Source organism: Microtus pennsylvanicus, chromosome 1 (assembly GCF_037038515.1).
Source record: "Microtus pennsylvanicus isolate mMicPen1 chromosome 1, mMicPen1.hap1, whole genome shotgun sequence".
NCBI classification, from domain to species: domain Eukaryota; kingdom Metazoa; phylum Chordata; class Mammalia; order Rodentia; family Cricetidae; genus Microtus; species Microtus pennsylvanicus.
Genome location: NC_134579.1, coordinates 4,764,975 through 4,773,409, shown reverse-complemented (window position 1 = coordinate 4,773,409; position 8,435 = coordinate 4,764,975).

Below are 8,435 nucleotides of genomic sequence, written 5' to 3'. Positions count from 1 at the left end.
TTAACTGTGTTCAGACTGAGTAGATTCTCAGGATTTTAGATTTTGTATTTCGAATGGTTAACTGCCTAACATGGAGTCCATACAGTTTTTATTCTTTTAACTTTTTTTATTGTAACAGTATAATGTTAGATCAAACCCAGTGTTAACAATTTAACTTTCTGATGCATTTACAAGATTTATGTGCATTTTCGTTTTGGAAAATGTCTCATGATAATTTGTTAAATACATAGGTGGCAGATAATAGAAAAATGCATGTATTTATTTTAACTCTGTATTTTTTAATCTCTTGACATAATAATTTTATAATTCTAAGATGGCCATGTTTAGATAGTTGGCAAAACTTGCCTGATGTTATACATAATAAGATCATTCTGAATACCACAAAGATTTTGCACAAGGAATTAAAAAAAACTCACTAATGATAAAAGTTGAGTTTAATCTGTTCACATTCAACAATGTGCTTCATAATCTTAATGTTTTTCTATCCAGCTGGATTAGAAAGCATAGAATATAATCTACTTAAAAATAAGAGTGTCATTTATTATTCCTACAGCAATGATTTGTAGTCAAGTTCGAGAAGTTATATTGTTTTTCTCAACTTTCCTCCCTGGTTCCTTTTATTATTTTATCAGTAAAATGAGGTTTTTGAAACAAATTAAACAAAATGTTTCCAGTGGTGTCCAGCTTTGAATCAAAAGAAGGGGAGAAACTTTAGGTTTAGTCTCCAATTTGAAAAGTTGCCTTCACGAGACCCAGGGAAACCAACATTCTTGGGTCTGATCTGTGGAATGGGCAGACATATTCTGAAGGAACTATATTCATCCCTGTCTCTGGAGTTGCTCTAATTGTTTTTTTTTCAGCTTAGTATACATGACCTGTCATAAGTAATAGGAAGTAACTGATATTTTGGTAAGACTATGAGAGATTCTAATGAAAAGTATGATAATGTAAACAACTTTTTTTGATTCATTTTCTTCAGTATCTTTCTTTGACCATTTCACCCTAAAATATTAGAAAAAATCATGTTTTTATTTTAATTAGCATTAATTATTTTTAAATATTTAGGGCATTCAAAATTGTGTTACTGGCCATGTGATCTGTCAAATAAACCCTGTGTTTAGAATTTTAATATATTTTATTATTTGATGTCTAATAGAGAAGAATTTAAAATAAAGTATCATTACTTGGCATCAAAAAATTACTTACTAAATGGGAAGGAGATAATTTTAAAGGCATCCTAGAGCTGAGAAAGCTTACTCAAGGAGATGATGCGTAAAGATGATGAAATAAGTATGATCTGCTGTAGGCTAGAGAAATGTTTGGGCTGTCGATGACTAAGGCTGCACCGAAGCTGCTCCATTGTCTCATACTACCAATAATAACAGTAACAATACTAAGAGTCATCAAATTGGAGAATAATCAGGGCTGGGTGCCTCTTGCCCCTTATGGAACTAGAAGTCAAGCTTCAGAAGCACAAGGAAGACAAATCCAAAAGAGAACTCCTTTCTTTTTGTAGTGTTCCTACATTGTTTACTTATAAAGTCTAATATGCTGTCAATTGGCAAACAAAAAGTGTTCACATGTTCTGTACTCATAATTAGTAGTTATAAATGGATCTATTTGGAATCCTACACTTTTAAGGCTCTCTCTCAATTATTGCTATAACCAAGCCTTTATTTAGGAGTTTTAGTTATATCACACTTAATAAAACTATTGCTAAGTAATAGAGTATGCAATTAAAGTACATGGCACCACTAGTAGAAGCCTATGGTTAGACTTTATTTCATGTCAAATGAATTCCTTGATCAGTCTAAATATGATATAGCGTCATGAATGTGTACTGTGTTTGTACACAACCCTTGGATGATGGTGTAGACAAAGACATTATGAACACAGAAGGCAGTTCCATGTATAGAACATGTCTATTCTAGTGATGGTAACTCTGCCCTTGCCATGACAAGAGAGATCTGAACAACCAAAAATAAGCAGACAGATGGCTGAAACACCTGAGAAATAGTATCTTTCCTTCTAAATTTGATATGCTAAGAAATGATATGGAGATTAAGAAAACAATTATAATTTTAAAGAGGAATAACAGGAAAACTAGAAGGTTGTGTATTGGAAGGGGAGAATAAAAAAAGGCTGGATAGATAGATGGGGGCTAAGAACAGAAAAGTGTAAGATTTTCTGGAAAGGAAAGATTCATAGATTAGTGAATTTTCTTCAGATCTCTTATGAAATATAAAGTAAGAAAATTGCTACTGTGTTTGTATTGTATAGCACAACTTTTAGTAGAGGGATGAGATTTCTAAGGACACAGTGAGAAAGATCATGCTCATATCTCTTAATGGAGAGGGTTGCAGCTTTTACAGAGAAAGTACCAATTACTCCCGAGTTCCAAGTGCTTCATCCACTAAACCATCTTCATAACCGCATGTTCTCATGTCTTGGTCAATCACTTTACCATGCTCTGTGATGCTGTAGAAGGTAAACAATAGTAAAGAATGGACAGAAAGAGAAAGAACGTGTTTGAAGGAATTTAATCAATGCCTATATCTATGCCAAACAAACTATAAAAATAGAAAATGTAAATGCTAAAACATTTCATTGCTTGTAATGATAGTAAGAGCTACTCATTGTAAATCATGAATCAGCTTTTTAAGACAGGTGTCATTCCCAATACCTACCTATGACATGAATTCCCATTCTTGAGAAAATATCATCCTGATGATTTGCAAGGGGTGAACTTGGAGGTTATGTCTTTGATTGACAGTTGTAGATTGGTATGTCTGTATTAATATCTCCTCTGAATAAACACACATGGCATCTGTAACTTCTTACCCTGCTTGTTCCTTCAGTGTTGCTGGCTCCTTCAGGGCTTTGTCTCCTCTTACACCCTCCATTTTAACAGTTAAAATTTTATTTCTACTCTGACACTTGTAGAAATACATGGCCATGTTTTCTTTAGTTGCTTTATCCTAATATCTCTTGTGAAATGACTAAAAAAGAAAACATCTCTGAATTACTGGATTTGCTTAACTAAATATTAATAACACCAGAAAAATATAGCAAAGACAGATTTTTAGTTTAATTCCTGTGGGCTTAATTTTCATTAAGGTTAAAACAAGTATCAGTATTTATCAGTCACTTTATTAATTTAATATAATAAATTTAATTTCAAATCAATTATTTTATCTTTTATAATTAATAATAAAACTACTTCTGTTATTTTCCAAGGGCATAATGAAGTAAATATGTGACATTGAGTTATATAGTTTTAAATAATGTAAGTAAAAGTATTATTGATTTAAAGTATATTGGCTACAGCACATTAAAATTTCTATAGGAGAAACTCTGAGGACTGTTTTTTATATAATTTTCTTATATAAGGTTGATATAGGAAGTCCTTCTGTAAATGTGTTGCTTTTATTGGCTAATGGATAAAGAACCTGCTTTGGCCTGTGATAGGGTAGAATAACGCTAGGTGGGAAAAACTAAACTGAAAACTTGGAGAAAGAAGGTGGAGTCAGTGAAACTCCATGTAGCCATCAAAGGAGAAAGACGAAAACTGGCAGCCAGAACCTTGCTTGTAAACCATGAGCTTCGTGGTAAAATATAAAATAATAGAAATAGGTTAATTTAAGATGTAGGAGCTAGCTAGATATATGCCCAAGTTATTGGCCAAACAGTGTTGTAAATAATATAGTTTTCTGTGTGATTATTTTGGGTCTGGGAGCCTGAAAATACAGATTGTCATGCCGATGTGGGGCTGACTACATCCATGTAAAATCTGAGAAAGATGGGAAGAAGATTCTATACATAAAAGAACAGTTTTAAGCATGGCTTCTTGGTAGCTGACATCTATTTTTTCGGATGGGCTCTGTTTGCTAGCTGTGAGCAGGACCACCTTGACTCCTTTTAGAGAGGTTTCCTGATTAGGCACCAGCAACAAAGGCTGCACAGCTTCTAAAAGAAATGCAGCTTCCTGGTTTGTGATAGTTGCATGTACAGCTCTGGCTCCTTCAGGAGGCCAAACACTTAAGTGGGGTTTGTGAGCAACGTGTTACAGACTGCTGAATTGTACAACATATACCCGCTGCATACCTGGAACTGGAACCGTATGCACAGTACGATGAGGCAGTGAACATGTCTCCACCATGTTAGACTGGGAAGAACCAATAGGCAGGGTCACTGAATTGGCCCTAGCCATGTCTACTTAGCATTTAAAAGGAAAAAAAACCCACTCCTGATCAAACAATAATTACAGACATGGAGGCAATAAAGACAAATACAGTTGGGTAAATGTACAAAGTTTTGGGAGAGAAAAGAAAAAGAATATAGACATTTATAAAAAGAAGTAAATATTTTTTTAAAAAATAAAAAATTCTTTAAAGAGACAGAGTACAGACAGTCATAGATGAAGGAGTAACTAAAAATAAGCAACATAAAGATGGAATAAACACAGAGAGTCTGGATTACTTACATTATTTTGTTTTCATTGAATTTTTTGACTGGGAATGAGCTAAGAACAGAGAGATGCTTTATTATACACACTGCTAAGCTAAATCTACATATATATTTGAAAGGTATCTTGACTTCAAAATTTGGGTAAGTTGCTTTGGAAAGGAGGTTCTGCTTTTGTTTCCAAAGAAGATGAGAACCTGTGGATTCCTTTCAGACAAACGTGGTTATATGGACCAAGACTCCTTGAAAGGTCTCTGGACCCAAAAATTAGTTCACCCATGAAAAAGCAAGAAGCAGTTTGGAGATAACTATGCCCAAATTCCCAAATATTGTTTATAAATGTTTGTTTACATTTAAAGGGGGATATGCTACAGAGATTAATACTTTGCACTGGTATGGATCTTAGTCTATTGATAAAAATTTAAGGTCAATTTTGTTGTATGTATATTTCTGCTCTTGTTTCAGGTATTATGCTTGTGCAGCTCATTTGAAAATGTAATGTATAATTAATAAATACAGGTTGATAGATGGCCATCTATAATAGTACAGGTTGTAGTCATGTTAGTTAGGTTTTCTAGATGTACAGAGATATATTTCAAATGGATATGTATGCAAATCTTTCAAAGACTTCTAGAATATGGCATTTAAGACATTTAAAAACTTAAGACTTTTCATGACAATGAGACACTTCTGCTCCTGGTAGCACCAATTACTTCAAAGGAATTTGGGCTTCGAAGAGGCTACTTATGTTGTTTGCTATCCATTTGGGCAAGGAACTGTTCTAGTCTTAACTGCTTGATGTTTTGGTGTATGAACTGGACATGCAGGACCCACAGATAAATGACTCCTGAACTTGCTTAAAGGTGAGATGGCCCTTCACGATTCCTGTTTCATGAAAGAACTTCCAGACATTTGCAGGACACAGAAAGAGGCAACTGATGGACTTTTGTATTACAAGGCAAAACAGATCTTCAAATTTCCTGCTTTGTGGAATAGTCTGCCAGATACTGTGGGCCTGTAGGTTGAAGGTGGATGCTCCAATGTTACAGAAGAACTTTGGGTGACTGTCCAGGCAGTGAGATGTCTCTGTCAGTTCTGGAGATTTGGAAGTTGCTTACAATGCACTTCCTGTTAACTTACATAATATTATATCCTTCTAGAGTCTTTGATGGTGTTAAAGAAAGATAGTTATAATTATAAAAGATAGATTATAAATATAGAACTTTAGACTCACAAAGAAAGGATAGATGATAGAATATTTTCCTTAATTGGCAAATGTAAATGGACTAAATATTGTAACTATAATTCTTGCTTGATATCTCTTTTGTTATATTTAATTTTACTATGTTAAAGTTAAAATCTTTTTATTTAAACAGAAAAGAGGAAATGGTGTCAGAAGTACTTCTGTATATGTGTTGCTTTTATTGGTTAATGAATAAGGAACCTGCTTTGGCCTGTGATAGGACAGAATAGAGCTAGATGGGAAAACCTAAACTGAATGCTAGGAGAAAGAAGAAGGCAGAGCCAGTCGAGTGCCATGTAACTGCCCGAGGAGAAAGACGTGAGCCACCAGCCAGAACCTTTCCTGTTAACCATAAGCCTTGTGGTGAAATGTAAAATAATAAAAATAGGTTAATTTAAGATATAAGAGCTGTCTAGAAATAAGATTATGTTATTGGCCCAACATAATTTCAAATAATATAGCTTACTTTGTGATTATTTTGGATCCGGGCAGCTGGGAATGAACAAGCAGCCTCCGTCCACATAAGGTTATTTTTAAAACAACTTAATCTGTATTTACAATGAAAAGTCATTGAATTCTGCTTACCTGAATGCTGGCATCATCAGTGACTCATAATATAACAGCTCATGTTATATTAGTCACTTCTGTCTTTGTACCTCTACCTATATATATCAATAAAATATTACAATTGTATATATATAGTGCACATATTGATTATGTGTGCATATATTCAATAATGAACTTACAAAAATTTTAGCAAGAACAACAGAGCAGTATTAAACAGTCACAAGCTATAGCACCAATCTAGGCATATATCAAATACTAAATAAACAATGGCCCCTTCAGACTCCTGTACAAATCTGGCAAATGGCATAGGGAAAACTTCAGCCTTATATGACTTATAACCATGAAAAAAATTAGAAATATTTAAAGTTAATAGAGAGTACAACATTAAGTTATGCAGTCACCTCCTGTGAGGATATAGGTCATCATCTTCCTAATGACTCTACTGTGTGGAGGAAGGGCATTTGTAACCATAAAATGTGAAATGTGGAGCAGAGCCTTGCTTATGAATGATATAATTATGGAAAGGTGAAATAAGTATTTGTCACATAAATTACTCAAAGTAATGAGTCATAATTTTCTCTATTCAGTAGATACACATCATAATCAAACTATTCATGGAAACATGCTTTAAATAATCTAGTAACAGATTAAAAATGATTCTGTACAACACTCATCTCATGCACAAACTTCTATCATCTGATAGATGTTTTTATTCTTTCCTTCCTTCTTTCCTTCCTTTCCACAATACAGTTTTCTATGTTATCAACTGAACCTTATTCCTTAAAATACAATACTTGAACTAAACCATTAGTGTCATGAAAAATATTATGCACCGTTCCTACCATTGACTCAATACCTACATTTCAACTACGCCATCATATTAGACTTTTATAAAAAATAAAGATTAAACAGTTAAAATACACTCTACATAGTTTAGTTGAAGTATATATTTAAGGAATAAGGTTCAGTTGAGAAAATAGAAAAGCTGTATTGTAGAAAAAATTAAAGCATATGCAAATTAAAATCTTATAGATACAAAGTTCTTAATTTTTCATTTTTATTTTTATCTAATTTATAAAACAAATTCAATATCTTTTCTCAGTACTGGTACCCTTTTCCTAGTTTTTTTTAGTACAATTTTCTGGCTTTTTGATAGTTGGGATTGTTGAGTTTTTTAATGAAGGTTTTTAATAAGGGGCAGAAAATTTTGTTCCTCCTCTTTTCTGTTTGTTTGAGGATTGGCTGGGATTTTTTCAATGTTGTAGGACTAAGAAATTGACAAGGACATAGGTTTTATATGATTGGGAATATTGCAACCTTTACAGTAGCAAGAAGTAATTCTCAGAATGTGCTATATTTAGACAGAAGGTGAGAAAGAGGCAAGGGCTGCACTTGTAGTTAAAGGCTCGTGTGTGACATGTGACCTGTCTATTCTGGTGTCTCTATTGGCCATCACTTAAGAGAAATTCTTCAGGTCTAAGCTTGCATAGGACTCCTCTTTCTATTTCACATGATTGGATTTTGAATATGTTAGTGACGATGAAGGCTATTAATCAGACAATCTATTCTATTAATATTGGAGAATTTGCAGTTTGAATTATAATCCAGGCTACAGTTTCCCAGATGTACATGGATGGTCCCTACTAAGCAGAACCTTGTTTAGTAGCTATGTCAAATAACTTTTTCAAATTAGGACCAGAGATAATACATAGCAAAGATACCCCTTAACTGTGACACTGTGATTTTCATGATGATGAGACGAGGAAGTTTTCATGTCATGCATGAAACAGTGCCTGGCACAGATATATAATTCATTTCTCATCTTCTCTCTTTCACTATTTTATGTTCATGATAGCAGTGAATAAAGAAGTTCCTTCAGTTGCAAATGATAATAGCATTATAATTTAATTACCATGTTCTAAATAACAGACTCAATTATGGTTGTGTTTGGGTGGCATTAGAATACCACTATACCATTTACAGCAGCTGTTTTAATTCATATTTCTATTGTTGTGATAAAACATAATGACAGAAAACCATTTGTGAAGGAAAGGGTTTATTTCACCTTGTGGTTCTGCACAAGTCAGACAGGAACTCAATGCAGGAGCCTAGAGGAAGGAGTTGGTGCACAAGTCACTGAAAAATACCTCTTACTGGGCTG